Source organism: Sus scrofa, chromosome 8 (genome assembly GCF_054392235.1).
Source record: "Sus scrofa isolate SSC_HxYL_T2T_F1_AM1 chromosome 8, Sscrofa_HxYL_maternal_Yorkshire_Landrace_v2.0, whole genome shotgun sequence".
In the NCBI taxonomy this organism is placed as follows: Eukaryota; Metazoa; Chordata; class Mammalia; order Artiodactyla; family Suidae; genus Sus; species Sus scrofa.
The window spans coordinates 96,974,255-96,995,446 of NC_139390.1; the positions used below are offsets into that span (position 1 = coordinate 96,974,255).

The 21,192-nt window shown below is 33.2% G+C and overlaps 1 long non-coding RNA gene across 2 annotated transcripts in view; it reads right to left on the reverse strand.

Moving 5' to 3' along the window:
• Positions 1–21,192, reverse strand: part of LOC146400953 (uncharacterized) — a 254,701-nt gene that overhangs the window by 89,669 nt on the left and 143,840 nt on the right. The gene's annotated exons all lie outside the window — the stretch shown is intronic.

The following is a 21,192-nucleotide window of genomic DNA, read 5'->3' on the forward strand; positions in this document are numbered from 1 at the left end:
AATACAAACAGACTTTTCAGGGAACTGATTGTGGTCTAGATCTCTGGAGAATAAAGTATAGTGGTTTCTGGAAAAAAACGAATAAAATGTATGTGGGTGAAAAATTTTGGATCCCAGTGGGGGTCGTTCCAAAATGCATAAACAAGAGATGACTGGCAGACACAGGTAGCTTTTTTTTTTTCACAAATGGAGAGGACAGTAATTGTTGAATAAAATGTTCCTCTTTTCTTTGTTTATTAAGCAGACCTGCCTCTGAATTTGGCCTTGAGGTGGGCTCTGCAACAACACTCAAGGCAAGAATTAGCAAAACATTTCTTTTTCAGAGCAAAATCTCTAAGCAGGAAGCAACACACATTATTAGGGAATTTTTCAAATAAGCATGAGGCTAGGCAGTTCAGGTTAAGTTTGTTTGAAGTCTTAGCCTGTTATTCCCCTCAATGAACTGATAACTTGCTTGGAATTACAGAAATAGATATACTGCCACTTCCTTTTTAAACTGAATGCTAATGTATTCTGCCTGCTGGAGTAACATTCGAAACCATCCACAAAATGAGCTATCAACCCATTTCAAAAACAGTTTGAAATCTACTCTGAATAATTTTCTACAAAATATAAATGCAAAATCATATGGCTGCCAGGAACTTCCAAAGGTCATTTAACTTTCTAGCTTGTACATATTCCAAACAGAAATGAACATGTCTCATTCTTCATCAGTTTACTCAAGAGCATCAATGGATAAAACTCATTTCTACTATAAATTTCTTTTGTCCAATGAGTCAGGGAGAATAATAGAGTTGACTATTCATTTTAAAATATTTTTATTTGATGTGATAAATGCCAATTTTGAAATGACTACAACATGATATGAGACTGCTTTGAAAGGAAACAATTCTATCTGAGAATTGGCCTAAGTTTCACAAATTTGTTAGCTGGATCTTGGCAGATGTTACCATTTACCGGGAAATGGGGTACTTTTCAAAAGGAAAAAATTGGGGTAGCAGTCTTGTTTTATTGCTATTTGACAGTAATGCCACAAAGGGATCCATCCCACTCTCTGCAATATATGGAATTTTTATTTTTATGGAAATTAGTTGGACACTTGCTCTATGGTTACACGCATGTACCTGAACATAACATCATAGACTTTCCCTAACCCATTTCTTCCATTTCTACTGTGGCCAGATAATTATTTCAAAATTTCATTTTTTATCACTTCTCTTTCTCCTTTGACACTTCCTCCACAATCCACACTCCCAACTTACAACTTCACTTTCTGTTTCACGGAAAAAATAGAAGCAATCAGAGGATAGCAGATTAACTTGTACTGATATAACAAATTACCTCCCACTTCTGCTTCCATATATGCCACTCTTTTTTCCTGTTGAAATGTATTAGCAGACCATGTTCCTAACTAAGGCCACTCCAAACAGCTGTTCATGGGTCACATTCCTGTTAATTGCTCAAGGACATTTCTTAAGGTGCTCTCCTCATTGCTTTGTCTTATATCATCATTTCTCTCTTTGTAATATTTCTTTTAGAATGCATATATCATTTAACCATATAAATAAATGGCCTATTTTTCTCTCATCTTATTAAAAGTGACTAAACCTTATTGCCTCATTTATTTATAGGCAAAGTTGAGACTATGGTGATGCAAATGACTGACTCATCTTGAGCACCAAATTTAAAGGAGTGCCAAAAAGCTTAGTAACAGAGTTAAAATTATTTCAATATTTAAAAAAAAATCATGCAAAAAAACCCATGGTAAACAAAATACCTAATTATAAATAAAAACAGAATCAGTATTATCAATTTTTATTTTTGCCTTGAGCCTCAATATGGTTAGGAATGGCATTGGTGCCAGGGCACAATCCTCTTTGACCTTGTTTATTTTCTGTCTATGCACTCCTTACATAATCTTAATCTCTCTTGGTTTAATAAAGCATCTATATTTGTGAGTGGCAAGATTATATCTGCAGCCAAAATTATTCCTCTGAAATATTGTATATCTAACTGCATATTCAACATCTCAACTTTGATGAATGAACATATAATCATAATAATTATTTTTTTATATTTTAAGTCAGTTTATTATTACTTATGTTATTAATTTTTTATTTCAACACATTCCATTTGGAGTTAGCTAATGAAATGTATTATGATTTGATACACAGGAAACCCATGGCAATAGATCACTGAAACAAGTTTAAAGTGATCTGAAATGGTATAGCCACTATGAAAACTGGTATAGCCACTATGAAGAACAGTGTGGAGGTTTTTTAAGAAACTAAAAATGGAACGACCATATGATCCTACAATCCCACTCCTGGGCATATATCCAAAGAAAACTCTAATGTGAAAAGATATATTCACCCCAATGTTCATAGCAGCACTGTTTACAGTAGCCAAGACATGGAAGCAACCTAAGTGTCCATCAACAGATAAATAGATAAAGATGTGGTATATATATATTCTAATACTATTCATCCATAAAAAAAGAACAAAATAATGACGTTTGCAGCAACATGGATGGAGTTAGAGATTATCATACTAAGTGAAGTGAGCCACACGAAGACAAGTATAATACGATACCACTCATATAAGAAATCAAAAAAAAAGATACAAATGAATTTATTTACAAAACTAAAATAGACTCGAAGACATAGGAAACAAATTTATAGTTTCTAAAGAAGAGGAGGAGAGAGTGTTTAGGAGATTGGGATTAAAATATACACACTAACATATATAAAATAGATAGACAGTAGGGACCTACTGTACAGCACAGGGACATATACTCAGTATCTTATAATACTCTGTGATGGATGGTAATGAAAAACAAAAGAATATACACATTTATATACACATGTGTAACTGAATCCCTTTACTGTATACCTGAAAATTAGTTTATTCACAATAAGAATAATGGATCAATGGAAGAAAATAGGCACATTTTCCCAAAAATAAATAAACAGGCACTCAGTTTCTGTCAGAGTGGGCATTTCAAAGTGGGAAAAGGAGAAATCATTAAATGAATCATGAAAAAAAGATTGCTTAACTCTGTGGCAAAAATTATATGTAATCACTGAAATTAAATGTTTTTAGTAAAGAACACCGTAAGATACCACTAGGCTAATAACTGTACATTTTGTATATAACTAATTATTCAGGGAGGTGATTATGTAATATAGTATAGTAAAATTTTTTGGTAATATACACAATGTAGGCAAAGCTGTATATTCAATTTCATTAATTATGCCTTCTCCATTCTCCTTGAAGAAGAAAAGAAAAAGTGTGCTTTGGTGTCTATTTGCAGCTTACTATATTTAATAAATGTTTGGAAAATTTGGAGTTTGGTGAATACTCCGCATAGAACCTACGGTAGTCATGATAACAGAGATTTCAGTTATAATGAAAAAAACAAAAACAAAACCACAGGAGTTCCCTTCACAGAGCAGCAGAAATGAATCCGACTAGGAACCATGAGGTTGTGGTTTTAATCCCTGGCCTCGCTCAGTGGGTTAGGACCTTGCGTTGCCATGAGCTGTGGTGTAGGTCACAGACTTGGCTCAGATCTGGTGTTGCTGTGGCTCTAGCATAGGCTGGCAGCAACAGCTCCAATTAGACCCCTAGCCTGGGAACCTCCATATGCTGCAGGTGTGGACCTAAAAAGACAAAAACCAAACCAAACCAAAACAAAACAAAAAAACCACAGAAAATGAATAAGTTGATCAAGGGTAAGTTCTGATGAGGAAAATCTAAAGTAATTGACCTTGGTAAACTAATTGAGGACACTATAGATAATTCAATAAATGTAAATATGAATATGAATACAGAGGTAAAAAGTGGTAACTAATTCTTGCCATATGGTTACAATTATGCTGGCATATTCTTAAAGTTTTCAAATACATGATGATTTTCAAAGCACTCTAGTAGCTGGACCTATACATCAATACTACTAATAGATAAAACAGAATGTTACTTTAGATTATAATTTTGACTTCATCTATGTTAATACCATAAAACAGATGTCCTAGCAGTAAGAAGCAAAACACTGGCCCAGTCATTGACTGAAAGCAAGAAGTGTTCTTTATGGAGAGAGGGGTAAAGTGTTAGATATAGGATAAGTAACCTTTCCATTGATGCTACTCATTCTTATATAAAAAGCACGTCTTTGCAGCAACATGGATGGAAATAAGAGCCTCTCATACTAAGTGAAGTAAGTCAGAAAGAGAAAGAAAAATTCCAATATCTCAGTTATATCTAGAATCTAATATATGGCACTAATGAACCTTTCCACAGAAAAGAAACTCATGGACTTGGAGAATAGACTAGTGGTTGCCAAGGTGGAGCGGGCAGGAGTGGAATGGACTGGGGATCTTGGGTTAATAGATGGAAGCTATTGCATTTGACATGGATAAGCAATGAGATCCCTGCTGTACAGCACTGGGAACTATATCTGGTCACTTGTGATGAAACATGATGAAGGATAATGTGAGAAAAAGAATGTGTGTGTGTATGTGTGTGTGTGTGTGTGTGTGTGTGTGTGTGACTGGATCACTATGCTGTAGAGTAGAAAATTGAAGAACACTGTAAACCAGCTATAACAGAAAAATATACAAATCATTTAAAAAAGCACATCTAAATATTTTCTTCAAATATTTGTCTCTTCTCCACACTTTTAAGGACAATGAATATATCATTCCATATTTTTCATTTGTTCCACTACCTACTTCAACTGAAAGAACTTTTAAAAATATTCTTTATGTTGTGTTTTTTGCATCTTGAAGTTCAAAATATGTCACTTTTCTGGAGTTCTCCCCCAGCAAGACTTGATTTTGCTGGCTTCACCTAAAGGTATAAATTTTAGGCAAATTCATTTGCTTGCTCTGAATATTTTTTTACAGTTTTTCTATGCTTCCAGTATCATTTTCTTCCTTTGATTTTTGTGCCATAGCTTGCTACACTCTGGTTTCCATATCTTTCTTGCTCTATCATCATTACAGCCTCAGTTATAATTACTTCTAAAACACAAGTCCCTATAGTTATCCTTGAAATACTGCAGTAGTATTCTTTTTTTTTATTATTTTGTATCAAGTCCAAATACTTTTTTGTGCCTTATTATGAAAAGAACTCTACCTAAATAGCAATTTTCACCACTTAAAATCTTTTTCATCTCACTCCCAGCTACTACCATCTCATACCCATGTTGTGTTGTTGACATTGTCGAAGCTATTTCAGTTTTTATAACATTTCTTATTTATCTGCCCTCTTAAAATTTTTGTATATTGCATTATCTCTCCAAGGAAAATTATCACTTCTTTTTCTGTTCATTTTTCGCTTCAACTTTACATACTTGCCATGTCTTCTGCATGTCTACTCTTCATTTGCCCAGTATTATCGTCTTCACATATTTTATTCCATCACATATCATTACTGATTAAGTAATAACAATGCACTTTGTATCTTATTATTATCATTTATTCATCTGGTTTCACCATTATACAGAGAGAGAGATGAAGATAATGTGTACTTTCATTTTATCATCATTGAACATAGTGCCTGAAAAATTGTGTGTTTAATAAACATTTGCTGAACGCTGTTAAATGGAAAGGATAAATTTTAAAATATGTTTGTCACAGAGAGTTATGAGCGATATGTCTGCAATAAATTATTAATACTTTGTATCTAACTCTGAGGACACAGCTTTAATTTAATCAAAATATGCTAATCAGTAGTCAAGATAGGATACAACAAGGTCTCTATAATGATACAGAGAACTCATAGGACTCTTAAGTGGATCCAGGTGCATAAAGCCCTTAGTGATCACTTACTATTGTTCCAAATGAACTCTCTACAGTGTTATATTTTACTTTTTCCTATAGATTAAAATTCATTCCCTGTGGTTAAATTCATAGGTCGGCCTCATTGTTACGAGAGTGGAGATAACTTCTATTTTCCAGGTCTGTCATCACACTAATTCTGGTGATGTTCATCTGCTATCTACACTTCTGCATTAGCTTTGTTATTGGTTCCTCACTGTCTTGCAGAAATATAAATCTGATCCTGTTACAGATCCCTGCTTAAAAATAGCTCTAGCTGTTCTGTCTCATAGAATGTCGTCCATTTCCTTCAGACATTTCCTGCACATCCACTTCAGAATGTGCAATTGTATGCCCATGTGCTTGTGTAATTTATTAAAGTCTCCACAGCTAGACTTTAAGCTCTATCAGAACAAAAGCCTCATCTATATGACAACTCTATGCCCAGCAATCAACACATAGTAGGTGCTCAATAAATGCCATTAAATTAATTTACTGGATAAATTAATCTTAATCTCTATTCCCAGCAAAGTCCTAGCATGATGAAAGTTCTCCATATCTTTGGGTAAATAAAATAAATCCACTTTTATAAGGTACATCAGCCAATAGTCAGGAAGTTCAAAGTGATGCTAAAGAATGTTCCATTCTATTCTCACTCCCCCGAAGCCACTTCCCAAGAAAGGATGTTTAATAATAATGCTAAGCATCTAAAACTGGTGGCTGTGGGAGTTCTGGCAGCTCTCACTGTGAACTGCAGTTTGACTACCCTGGGTTCCTGGTGCAAGACTAATTCTACAGATAGTTCTAGTAGAAGATTTTTCAGAACCAGTTCATATCAAAGGTTCTATGTTTGTTGTCAAAAATTGAAGACTATTTCTCACTGAGACATCTATTTTTGACTCCTTCACCAAAAGAATTTATAGCAACATAGGGATAAATATACATATTTTCAGTTGCTAACAAACCTAGTTTTCCTTGATTTTCATGAGGGCAACATCTGCACTTGAGAATAGTGATTAATTTGCTGCTCGCATCTTCACTCATCAAGATCAGATCAACACTAACCATGTATTTAAAAGGAAAGATTTTAAAGAATTTAATATTTTAAGTGCAAATTATCCCTTTGCATAGGGTAAAATATAAAAATCTTAATAGTATATTATATGTTAAAGCAAGTTAAAATTGTTCTGTACATGTAGTACGGATAATTGAGCTGCTGACAAAATACCTGAATGAAATCACTGAAAACAATGAAAATACATTGGAATATTTTCCTTTTAAAATCACCTATGTTTTTCCATGATAGCACTGAATTATTTTGTATGATAAAAGCTCTTCCTCCATTTGGCTTCAGGAAAAATCCATTTGATAGTTGTTTGGACTATTACTGTGTGTCCTTGAAGACTTTTCTAAACACATTTGGCCATCTGGTTATTCCTTGGTTATTATTAAAGGGCGAAGTCTATTTTGTCTCTGGTACCATATTATAATCTTTATATTATAGGACTTAGATAGGGATGTGCTTTAAGGTGAGGGTAATTCACTTATCTTGCACCTTAAATTTTTATACCCCACCCTTTTCTCTTTTCTCACTTATTCCAGCTAGACTTCCTCAAAACAGAGGAACTGTATTCTGTCTTTTAGTCCACAAACTTTCTCTCTCCCATCTTCATAGAAAGAAGTTGGCCTTTTGTAGTCAGTGGCTGTAGTTTAAATCCAAGCTCTAGAATATAGTTTTACCTTGGAAAGCTGCTTTAAACTATATATATATTTCTGCTTCCTCTTTTCTAACTGGGATACTGATGTCTACCCAGAGGTTGTCGTGAGATCTAGATGATAGTATATATAAATCAACTAATGTAAAAACTATCATAGAGTAAGAGCAAATGGATAGAAATGGTTTTTAATCTTATTTTTTTAGGTGACAACATTTTTCAGACTATCATATAAAGTTTCTATAAGCTCACTCTTAAATCTACCCTGAGGACTTCACTAAGTTTCCACTATTAATCCATGTTGGATCTTCCAAAACAGACCTGTGCAAGGCCATTTTAAATCTCTGTGGATTGGTTTCTCTGGGCTCTGATACTCCATCTGGTTAGTTACCTCCATCTTTAAACCTCTAGCATTTTTTTCTCCTTTTAAAATTTTAATGTTCTCATCATTCTATACTTTAAAGTTAAGAGGACTACATAGACAAAGTAATACTTCTTGTGGGGAGCTGAAAAGATACAAGGAGCCAAGGAAGGGAGCTTGCCTGAACGGTGCAAAACCGAGGGCAGGCTCCTAATCAGAAAAAGGGGGCTGCCTAAACGGTGCAAGCCGAAGGTGGGCTTCTGGTCAGGATAGAAGCCTGCCTGTACAGTGAAAAACCGAGGGCAGACAGAGGCCTGCCTATATGGTGAAAAACCGAGGACAGGCTGAGAGGCCTGCTTGTACCGTGCAATCTGAGGGCAGCCTCAGGTTACATGGCTCTCATGTTGATGTTGATGGGGAAGAATTGGGGCTATCATGGGAAAACAATTTCCATGTTTGCGCTGGAGAACATGGATTGTTTCTCAGGTGACGTAGTCTTTCCTGTTGTTTTGTTATTCAGTTTTCCTCAGTCTTTCCTGATTATTTGCTTATTATTCTTATTTCCCATTCTTATTTTCCTGCGGTGATTTGTGATTTAACAAAATTACAATAATAATATAATAAGAATGTCATCCTAAAAGACTTTCCCCTATTTAAATCCAACCTAATTAAAACATAGTGTTTATCTACTAACTAGTTATACAGTAAACTTTAGAGTTAGGATTTTAATGAGGTTTATAGAAGTTACACTAATATTATTCATGATCAAAAGAAACCTAGCTGTGAGTTTTGTCCTTGATTTTAGAAACTACTATAGCAGCTAGCTAAGTTGATTTGTATTTTCTCATGCTGTTTCCCTGCCAAGGACACTTTGCAGATAGACACTAGTCTGAAGATAAGATTTTTTGTGTCTATAACTTCTTCAGCTTGTGGGAATTGGCTGGCCATGAGATGGTTTGTGCTGAGTCTCCTCTTTCCCACATGATATGTTGTGCCTGTTTGTCCTTGAATTGTACTCATTAAATTTAGTTAAACTGGAGATTTTAAAACATAATGTATTGCTACTGTACCATGTGATCAAAAAACAAAGCCTAATAATTAACCAATGTACTTTTAACACTATGATGTAATCTGTAGTGAAAAACTGTCTATATAATCAACCACTTATGCCAATAAAATTTGAGCAGTCCAGCGCCAAAGAAGGGACAAAGAGGCTGTCTCCATTACAAAAGCTGACGCTGTTCATCTCCTCTCCCTGGCTGCTAGGGAGCTGGTTGTTGGAGCTGGACTCCGGCAACTTCTCCCATGCAAACTGCCTTTTAGCATGCAATAGCCCATGCCATAATCCCAGGTATTCATTTTCACATAAACACTTTGAATTACACATTAAAAATTTAGGGACAAACAAGGACACCTCCTAATTATCTCAAAATAGGAGAAAGTTGTGGTTTTATTCTCAGTACAATTTTACTTTTTTCCCCTTGCAACAGAGAGAAAGAGTAAAATAAAAAGAGTCCATCATAAAATTAAAAGAAATTGGTTGTAATAATGCTTGGCTTTTAAATCTAGGGAAATAGCAATGAAGAATCACAGTAATCAAATTTGGCCTGAATCAAGCTTTGTGTAATTAGTACATTACACATAATGATAATGATCTTGTATTTTATTTAATTTTATTTATTTATTTATAAATGACTACCATACTGCACCTGGATGCTGTGCAATAATTAAAATAATTTAAAAAGTAAAAAATGAGTTAAACTAAAAAGGCACACCAATTTCCCAGACTGAAAAACTAAACTAAACTATTTAAAAGACAGAACTCTTATTTTCAGCTTACACTGGGCTAAGAATTATGGTACATCAATTTATTTCCAAGTTAGAGTGATGTTCACATACATAAAGATTTCACTAATAATTCTATTTAAAGAGTCAAAATTCTAAGTATTAGCAAATTTTATCCCTAAGAATGTGATTATAGGAAAATCATAATAAAGAAACACATTCCTGAGTGTTTTAAAAGTAACTCTATTAATCAAATGTATTTTCAGGACCCGCTAAATAAAAGGCTAGGGTCTCAAGAATACAGAGATCTTTTTCATCTGGTATATGTTTCTTGACTTTTGGATACTTAAACTCTTGTAAGAAAGATAAGTACATTAAAAATTTACATGTCAGAATAACACAGATGGTGCTAGAAAACTATGAAATGACTGCATATTTATAGGAGGAAAACATTGCCTGCTTGGATATAAGAACAAAAAGTTTGTGTTTTTCAATGAGAATGAAGTAAATCTTACATAATAGCTAGTATTCAAATATCATTATACACTGTATAAGATAAAATAATGATTAGAATAGGGCAAGAAGGGAGAGATTACAATCCATAATAAAATATAAAATTGGATTTTGTATATAACAGTATACAGATAATATACTATTAAAATTCATAACAAAAAATATTGTAACTGACTTTAAAGTGGTGATCCCATTCATTTGTATCATATCTTATATGTCTTATTTTTTATATTTTTCAAATCCGGTCTTTTTTACCTAGAGAAGCAAATAAACCTCTGAGGTTAGTGATTCTTAGAGAAGGATCACAGATGTCTTCTGGGGCAACAGCACTGTAAAAAATTTCTCTGATGAAGGATCCTGGTATAAAAGCTTTTAGGACAGAAACAACATTGAAAACCACTGGTGTAAAAAAAACAGTTCATACACTATTTAAATGACAAGGCACCCAAAGTGTTAATAGGGAATAAAAAACATTTATTCCAGCAATTGTTTCCTTACTTTGTTCTCAAATTATTTTTCAAAGCCAAGTCAAATTTGCTATTGTAGATTTATATAATTGTCATGTTTGTAAATTTTTCAAACATGGTTGAATTGCTTGAATTAAAACCTAAAAATAGTTTTGTCTCTTCCACTAGTTTTTGACTTTTGCTACTTCTGATTCTTGTTCATCATTTTAAAAATGCAAGCAAAAATGAAATCCAAAGTGAGCAGAAGAAAAGAAATAAAGCAAAAATTAATGAAATTCAAAACAAGAAATCAATAGAAAAAAATCTGCAAAACCAAAAGATGATTCTTTAAAAAATAAATCTTAACCAGGCTAAGAAAAGGACAGAGGACACAAATTAAAAATATCATAAATAAAAGAGGGGGAATTACTATAGGTCATGTGGAAATTAAAAGTATGATAAAGGAATACCATGAACTATGCTATGCCCACTAATTTGATAACCTACATGAAATGGACCAGTTGCTCAAAAGACACAATTTGCCACAATTCACACAGGAAGAAAATAGATAATTCAAATAGACCTGTACCTATTTTAAAAATTGAATCAATAATTCATAACTTTCCAAAACAGAAAGCACCAGGCCAAGAGGGGTTCACTGATGAATTCTATCAAACATTTAAGGAAAAATTATACCAATACCCTATAATCTCTTTCAGATGATAGAAGCAGAAGGAATACTTACTAAGTCATTCTATGAGGTCAGCATTTCCCTAATACCAAAACCAGACAAAGACATTTGAAGAAAATTATAGACCAATATCTCCTATGAACATAAAGGCAAAAACTTCAAAAAAAAAATGGTAAAAAATTGAATCCAGAAACATAGTCAAAAGAATTATATACCACAGCCAACTGGGTTTTACCCAGATATGCAAAGCTAGTAATACATTCAAAAATCAATTAATATAATCAATCTTATCCCTAGAATAAAAAAGAAATTCACATGATCATATTAGTTGCAGAAAAAGCATTTGACAAAATTCAATGTGATAAACCTCTAAGGATATTAGGGATAGTGGGAGACCTTCTAAACCAGATAAAGAACATATATAAAAAATCTAAAAGTAACATAATACTTTTAATATTTTTTGTTAATTCAATAAGACAAGAACAAGAGGTTAAAAGTATACATATTGGTAAGAAAGGCATAAAACTGTCCTTGTTCACAGATGACATTACCATCTATGTAGAAAATTTGAAAGAATGTTGTATCCTGCTAAGTTGCCCATTTTATTAGGTCTAAAAATGAAAAGTTACATGTAAAAAAATGAAAATACTGTCTAACACCATTACTAAAAGTAAACTCAAAGTCAATTAAAAACTTAAATATAAGACTGGACACTATAAAACTCTTAGAGGAAGATGTAGGCTGAACACTGTCTAACATAAACCTCAGCAATATCTTCTCAGATTCATCTCCTAGAGAATTACTACTAAAGTACTTTCTCACTTTCCCTTTTATTTCCTCTTTGATCTATTAATTATGTAGAAATAATTTTTAATTTCCACATATATTTAAGTTTCCCCAATGTCTTTCTGTTATTAATTTCTAATTTCATTTCATGTGGTCAGAGAACATTCTTTGTATTATTTCTGTGCTTTTAAATTTACTGAGATCCACTTATGTCATAGCATATTGCCTATCCTGGTGAATGTTCCATGTGTATTTGAAAATTATTTATATGGCACTGTTGTTAAGAAGAATGTTATGTAGATGTCTGTTAGGCCCAGTTGACTTATAATGTTGTTCATATCTTTTATCTGCCTTTTGAAGTTCTGCTAAGTATTTCTATCCATTATTGAATATTGAGGGTATAGAATGCTTCAACCATTATTGTTGAATTTTCTATTTCTCCATTAATTTGTTAGTTTTTGCTTTCTGATTTTTATATTCTGTTGTTATATGCATATGTTTCTAATTGTCATATCTTCAGGATGGAGGGACACAAATTATTTTAAAATGCCACTTTTTCTTTTTTCCTTTTTAGGGCTGCCCCTGCAGCATATGGAAGTTCCCAGGTTAGGGGTCAAATTGAAGCTGCAGCTTCCAGCTTACATCACAGCCACAGCAAGCCAAATTGGAGCAACATCTGTTACTATGTCACAACTTGTGGCAGTGCCAGATCCTTAACCCACTGAGAGAGGCCAGGGATTGAACCACCTGCCTCCTCATGGACAATAGTCAGGTTCTTAACCCACTGAACCACAACAGGAACTCCCAAACTCTATTTCTATTAACATTTTTATAAGACCATTTTTTTTCAAATATTAGCATAGCCACTCCAGCTTTGTTGTGCTTGCTCTTTGCATGGTATATCTTTTTCCATATTTATACATTCAGTCCTGTAAACAACATATATTCGGACAATATATTTTATTTAGTCTGATAATCTCTGCCTTTTGACTATGTTGTTTAAATCCATTCAAGTGTAAGACTATTATTCACATGGTGGGAGTTAAAATATTTGCTATTTTATTCTTGTTTTCTGTATAGGTCATGTCTTTTATACTAGTTATACTTTACCCTTATCTTTGGCATTCAATGCATATTTTCTAATGCAGAATATTGAGTTTTGTATTATATTTTTATTTTTTAGTGATTGCTATAGTGATTGTTGCATATATCTTAACATAACAGAATCATTTTCAAGTTTACACTAACTTACTCCAATAAGATAGCAAAACATTACTTCTGTATACTTCTATTTCCTTTCTGTATAATTCTATTTCTTTTTCCTCTTTCTTGTGGTACTATTTATATTATACACATATATATTATAAAACTAAAAGATACATTGTTATAGATATTATATAATTTTATGATGTTTAAAGAAGATGAAGGAACAAAAGAAAATATATATTTATAGCTTTTATTATATTAACTTCCTATTTATCATTTCTAATTCTCTTTATGTCTATGGATTCAAGTCATTATCTTCAGTAATTTCTTTAGGCCAAAATAGCTTTGCTCCCACTCATTTCCTTTGCACTCTTATTGGGTAATATTCTATATCCATATGTTATAGACCCCCATATATATTGTATACATTTTTTTTTTGTTTTTGTTTTTGTCTTTTTGCCAATTTTTGGGCCACTCCCATGGCATATGGAAGTTCCCAGGCTAGGGGTCAAATCGGAGCCATAGCCGCCGGCCTATGCCAGAGCCACAGCAATGTGGGATCCAAGCCACGTCTACAACCTACACCACAGCTCATAGCAACGCCAGATCCTTAACCCACTGAGCAAGGCCAGGGATCGAACCCTCAACCTCATGGTTCCTAGTCAGATTCGTTAACCACTGAGCCACGATGGGAACTCCAGTATACATATTGTTTTATGTGATTGTTCTTAAAACTCATTGGGAGAAGAAAGGAGAAGAAATATGTATTTAATTGTCCTTATAAATGCATAATTACCTTTACTGATGCTCTTTGTTTTGTCTGTGGATTCATATTGCTGTCTGGAGTCAATTGCTATGAGTCTGAATAAATTTCTTTGGTGTTTTTGTAGTTGGGTGAGCTAAAAGCAAACACTCACTTTCATTTATCTGGGACTTTATTTTTAAAAGATAACTATGCTGGATTAGGATTCTAGATTGATAGTTTTTTGGGTTTTTTTTTTTTCACTTCAAATATATTTCCTCACTGCCCTTGGACCACTATTATTTCTGATGAGAGGTTAGCTACTAATATTTTGGGGATTACTTTGTAAAGGTAGTAGTTTCTTTTTACTGTTATCAAGATCTTCCTTTTTCTTTGACTTTTAGCATTTTAACTTTGATGTTTCCCTTTGTTTATCTTTTTGTATTTATCCTATTTGGAGGTCACTGTGCTTACTGAGTTAATGTGAAGATTAATATTATTTTACTAAATTTTAAAAGTTTTCTTAAATTGACAGAACACTGTAAACCAGCTATAATGGAAAAAATTAATTATATATCAAAAAAGTTTTCTTTGAATTTTTATCCTTTTATTCTCTCCTCTCCTTTTTATATTCTCATGTATGTTTAAGCCTTCAAAGCTATTTCCTATTTCTCTTAGGCTCTACTCATTTTTAAAAACTCTTTGGTTCACTATTCTCCAGATATACAAACTCTTTTAATCAATCTTCAAGCTTGCTTGGTCTTTTTTTTTTTTTTTTACATGTTCAAATCTACTGCTGAACACTTTTAGTGACTTTTCCATTTTAATTATTGTATTTTTAATTCTAAAATTTTCATTTGTTTCTTTTTAAATAACTTGTATTTCTCTACGAATATTTTCTGTCAGTGGAGCATTTTCCTCATATCCTCCTTTACTTGTTTAATGACAGTTTCCTTTAGTCATTTGAACATATTTATAACGAATATTTTGAAATCTTGTGTGTTAACTCTGTTATCTGGTGACTGTCACAGGCAGTGTCTGTTGCCTGCTTTCCCCCCTGTGTATGAGTCATTCTTTTCTGTTTGTTAATTATCTCAGGATTTTTTGCTAGAAATTTTAGGTAATATATCATTGGAACTTTTGGCAAAGCCACCCTCAGAGGCTTACTATTCTTATTTTCTTGTTAAATTTTTAATTACCATATGAATTATTAGTGGATCTACCTTTCCCACCATCCCTTGGGGCATTAAGCCTCTGATGTTGCTAATGGTTTGTGGACTTGGATATGTCCACTATCATCCTGGAAAGACAGTGCTTTTCTTAGGACTTATTTCTTTTCCTGACCACAAACTATCATTATATTCCACAACTTAATTTAAGTTGGTGTCTGATTGTTATATTTCTTTCAATAATAATTAGAGGCACAGATTACTCTACCAACAAACCCAATCAAACTCAGACTTTGAAAAAATAGTCCCTAAAGTCGGTGTTTGAGATTTTTTTCTCACCCTTAGTAAGTCTCTTCCCATCTGTCTCTTTCCTTGTGTCTCTCCTGTAATCTAGCTGGCCTACACTTTAGCCTATATCATCAACACATGTATCAATTTGGTCTCAGTTGCCTTTAAACATAACCTTAACAATCCTTTGTTTTGAACTATTCCACACTCTTGTAAATGAAGAGTGTGGAAACTTTGGGAAAAGTTTAAAAGATTTCTGTTGTAAGTTCTGCTTCTCTCCCCAGGAAAACTCTCTGAGCTATAACTCTTGAGCTATGGGCAGGGGTACAATGACATGCTTTACTCTGAGTGACAACCCCACTTTAGGAGCTGGGTGTAAGACTGAAGATAGTTGTCTTAGATCTTCCCATCTTTTGGCTCATGGCTTGAAACTACCACCTTACAGGCCAGAAATTTTGAAAATTAATGCTGAAGTTATAGTTGATATATTGCCAGCACTCTAACTAGCTTGGATGTGTGAAGCCCAAACAGATCAGAGGGATTATAATACAAGTGAGATTATAATTCTTCAACCACACTCAGTTCTCCAGCATAGAAAATGATAAGATAACATAAGTACAGTGTTTACTTACTTTAAAAATGCTAGTATTATATTTTTATATGTCCCTTTTGAATTATGTAAGGCTGCATTATTGTCATTATACACATTATTACTATTATTTGTTTTACCTTTTTTAGGACCACAGCTGAGGCATATGGTGGTTTCCAGGCTAAGGGTCAAATCAGAACCATAGCTGCCAGCCACAGCCACAGTCACAGCCACAGCCACAGCCACAGCCACAGCAACACAGGATATGAGCCACATCTGCAACCTACACCACAGCTCATGGCAATGCCAGATCCTTAACCCACTGAGCAAGGCCAGGGATCAAACCTGCAACCTCATGGTTCCCAGTCAGATTCGTTTCCACTGTACCACAATAGGAATTCCGAAACCGATACTGAGTTTTAAATTGCTTTGCTTGTTTCCCAGAATTAGTAAATGACAGAGTCAGAATTCAAATATAATCCATCTATTTACAAGTCCTTTATTCTTTTCAGTAAAACTTGCTACTTTTGGACAACTGTTGAACAATCTAAGCACTTTTTAAGAATGAAGAGTGATATCAATTTCATGTGTAGTCTTAAAAGATAAAATCTTTGCTTGTGAAGAAGGGGAGACATAAAATATCATTTGGTTCAAACATATTAGAGGTATAGAACAATAAACTTCTAAATATCTACTGGCTCTAATGTTCTAAGACCAGCTTAAATGACAAACTTTGAATTTCACAGTACTCCTCCAATTTAAATAATTAATAGATATTTGAGAGTTGGAAATTATAGAAATGATGTCTCCATCCCTTCCAGTTTAAGATCAATGTCCCTACTTTTGTACTCATTCTACATCTAAATAGTTTCATACTATAAATTTCTGATTGATTTAGAAAGCAGCACAAGCCCCTGCACTTAACATATTGCCCAATCAATTGCAATAAATGAAGCTATATATGAAATAAAATTTACCAACTGGTGCACTGATATTTGGTGGGCAAACGAAATTAAGGTAGAATGGATATATCAAAACAATCTCAGGAGCCATCTGACCCATTCCCATTTGAGATCCTGGAACACTCACTTACCCATACGGAAAAATCCTTATAACTCTGAGAAAGGGAACATTGAGAACAAATCTATTAAAATGGTCTCAAATGCTCTTCCCACTCCATACTCCTCCCTTTCACATACACATCCTTTGAAAGCCATCTGAATATAGAGAAAAGAATCAATAGTGATCTTAACTTTTGGATCTATATTACAGACTTTGTCTTGATGTCATCCCCAGCACCAACACAAACAGGAGAGCTGACCGAATACAAAATGTATTTTGAGTGAAACAGTGAGTTTCAAGTTTGAGAAAAGTGAGTCATTGAGAAAGGAATCTGCAAGAATTTGTATGGAATACCTGCCAAATGATCCATAATAGCAACCCTTTGTTAGTTATTTTTTAGATCATAAATTAAGAATTTTCTTTTTAATCTATTGATCAATAAATGTTGAAGTGGTCTGTTTGGGGACAGGAGCACTACAAATATTGGCCAAATACAAATAAAAAAAATTTAAAGTTAGACCTATATATGAATAGAAGGCTTTATTTTTTCCTTGCTTTGTGAGCTAATATTTCTATATTATTTGGTGATATGCTAGTGTACATGGTTAATAGAAGCGATATTTCTAAAGAAACAATTTATAAAAGATATAAAAATAGGAAAACACTGCAAGGTATTGAAATAGGAAAAAACTTGAAAATAAAATAAGATAAATCATGGATATGGATGACAGATATGTGTGTGTGTCTGGGAAAGGAAACACAGTTAACCTGTAATTGATGGACAGAAAACACTGACAAAGTCAGTATCAAATTGTGTGGAGATCAGAACCTGTTATTCAGTTCTTGTAATAGAATACCTTTTTTTTTTCCATACAATTTTGGAAGTTGCTAATAGAAGATAAAGAAATAATTCCCAAGAAAGGATATCCTCCTTCTTTTCTTGCTTTTCCTTCCTTCCTCACATTCTTTTCCAGAGAGTGTGTTAGGCATACAGTCTCAATCCTTGAGGAAAGTTTGATAGGGTGTGTGTGTGTGTGTGTGTGTGTGTGTGTGTGTGTGTGTGTGTGTGTGTGTGTGTGTGTGTGTGTAGGGGCTGCTTAATTACAATACAGAATAAATGTTTTTATAAAGCACAGAGGGAGAGTAATTAGCTCTTCCTTAGGAAGTCAGAAAATGCTTCCTTCATTAAAGAGGTGATCAAATGTACTCAATAGCTGAATTTAAATTAATAGCAATCATAATACTTAGCACTCTCACACTCAATTGCCTCTTTCCATCTTCTACTTATATATACTATTTATGAGATCCTCACAGAAGCACATAATATCTTGTTCAAGGCCACATGCATGGCTTGTAATGGGAGCAGAACCAGGCACCAGGTGCCCAAACTTAGTTCAACAGCACAACTTTTGGTTTACCACAAGGACGAAAAGTTTATGCACTATTCAACTACAACTAAAAGTTCTCAATTAGAAGTAATTAGGAATAATTAGGTAACATACATTTTCAAACACAAAATGTGGATGTGGAAAGAAATGATGTTAATCCATCTTATTGTATTTTCCATTTAACAAGGTGTTTTTCCCGTATGTAGGTGATAGTTGTTTATTAGTAGGAGCTGTACTATTGAGCAAGATGTCAGAAAATCATTATTCTAGCAGCTGGAAATTCACTTGAATTGGAGTTTGTCCAGAGAAAACAGTATACTAAATAATGACCTAATCTTTCCCACATAAATTCAGTGTACTAGGCTAGAAAAATGATTATTTCCTAAATTAAGAGTCAGGAAAAATATGAATTCTATACCTGCCATAAATTAACCTAGTGTAATTTTTTTTTAGAGATAACGGATAGTAATTTATATCACTTATTTTTTACTAGTAGAAAATAAAATTCCTAGTTTATAAATTCCTTTATATTTAAACCGAAACAAGTTTAAGAGAGATTATATAAGAAGATAATTCACTTATAAAATATATACAAACTAAATTCAATTTATTTAGGCCAATGTCAAGATATATACTATGTTTGCTTATTTATAGCATCTAATGCTGTAAACAACACACTAAAAGTGGTAACTACTCACTATTTCCATAGCACTGCCCAATTGCTTAAAATAATGTCAAGTTTTTGACTACTTGACAAAAGCATTTCAACACCTTCTTTATTATTACTACACATCCAATAAGAATGTGGATTAAAAATGAGCAAAAATATATTCGGTTAAATTTAGAGTATACTGTTCAGTATTTTATGAGAGCAATAAAAAATAAGTTTTTACTATTCTCTAAAGTATTGTACAAAGTACACTAAATTCTTCTTTAAAAGCCCAACAATCTTAATTTTATTATTGACTTAATACATTTTTCAGCAGAATCATGGTTGTGTGTATGTTGTGATACATGATAAAATTTCAGTTTTCTAGGGAATATCTCACCCCACAAATAATCTGTTCCCTTTTACTTTTTCCCTTTCCTAACTTCCTGATAGCATCAATTCTAATAATCATTACAGTAATCATTACTTTGTTTAAGCTGGATATTTTGCAATGAAGCTGTTGTGTCTACTCTGCTCTTCCCCACTTCTTGGTGCAGTAATGGTGTCAATTAACTTCTGATTTCAATTGCTTGAGGTCTTAAGCCCCAGATTCACGCAGATACCAGGAGAATAGGTTTTCAGTGTCTTTTGTAGTAACAGAGTGGCAAAACAGTCATTGCTGAATGGTAGCTGGCCTTGGTTAACTGTAAACTCTGTGGAGATGCTAGTGCACATTACCTACTGCCATCATCATTGACATGATAATTGCTTTAATCATTTCTTTCCTTTGTCTTCAGTGGTAATAATAATTATCTTTGTCCTTCCTAATCTATGCCAGAGATTATAGAGATTACTTTAATGAAGTATTACTATATCTAGGATGAAAATTATTCAAGAATCTATTTTAGTCACAGAGCTCACAAAGAAAGAAATGGTGTATTAGTCAGGATCCTCCAGAGAAACAGAAATATAATAGATGGATGGAGAGATATATAGATAGACAGATATACAGACAGACATGGAGAGATTTATTATAAGGTAATGTCTCACATTATTGTGGGTGGTATCGATTTTAAATTCTGTAGAGCAAGTTCACCAGCTGGAAAAGAATTGATGTTGCTCTTAAGACTTTCAACTCATTGGAAGAGACTCAACCACATTATGACATGAAATCTGCTTTACTTAAAATCTACTGATTGTAAATGTTAATCATACCTACACGATAATTTCATAGCAACATCTAGATTAGAATTTGACCAAACAATAAGTACCACAGCCTAGCTTAAATGACACATAACATTAACCAATACACATGGTATTTTTTCTGTTCCTTATCCCATCTCTTTGTCTTAAATCTGCATTATATATCATAGTTCAGATCTCTAGATGATGCAAAATGTTATGAGTGCTTAAGAACAGTCTTATTATTAATATTTAAAATCAGTAACATTACAAATTACACAATATATACAGAATAAAAATTACATATATGTGAGTTGTATTATTAATATTTCAAAATCTGCATTCATAAGGGCTATGTGCCAGTTTCCTTTGCTGGTAATATCTTTGTTTGCTTTGGGCGTCATGGTAAGGCTATTTCTAGAGTGAATTGGGAGGCATTTCATTCTCTCTGACTTTTGAGATTTTTTTTTGGTAGAATTGGTAATATTTCTTCTTTAAATTTGTGTTAGCATTCACCATCTGTCCTTTGAGATTTCTTCCTAAAAGTTTTTTTCCCTATAAATTCAAGGGTTTTTTTGCATACTTACTATGATATTAAAGTTATGTCTTTTTTCTTGAGTGGATTTTGATAATTTGAATCAAGGAATTTGTAGATTTTAGCTGTTCTTGAATTCTTGACAAAGTTTTTCATAATAGTTACATAGTTCATTTTTATTATCTACATGGCCTGAGGTGGTGCCACTTCTCTTGTTCCTAAATACCAGTCTTTTGAATCTTCCTCAATTTTTTTTAATAATAAGT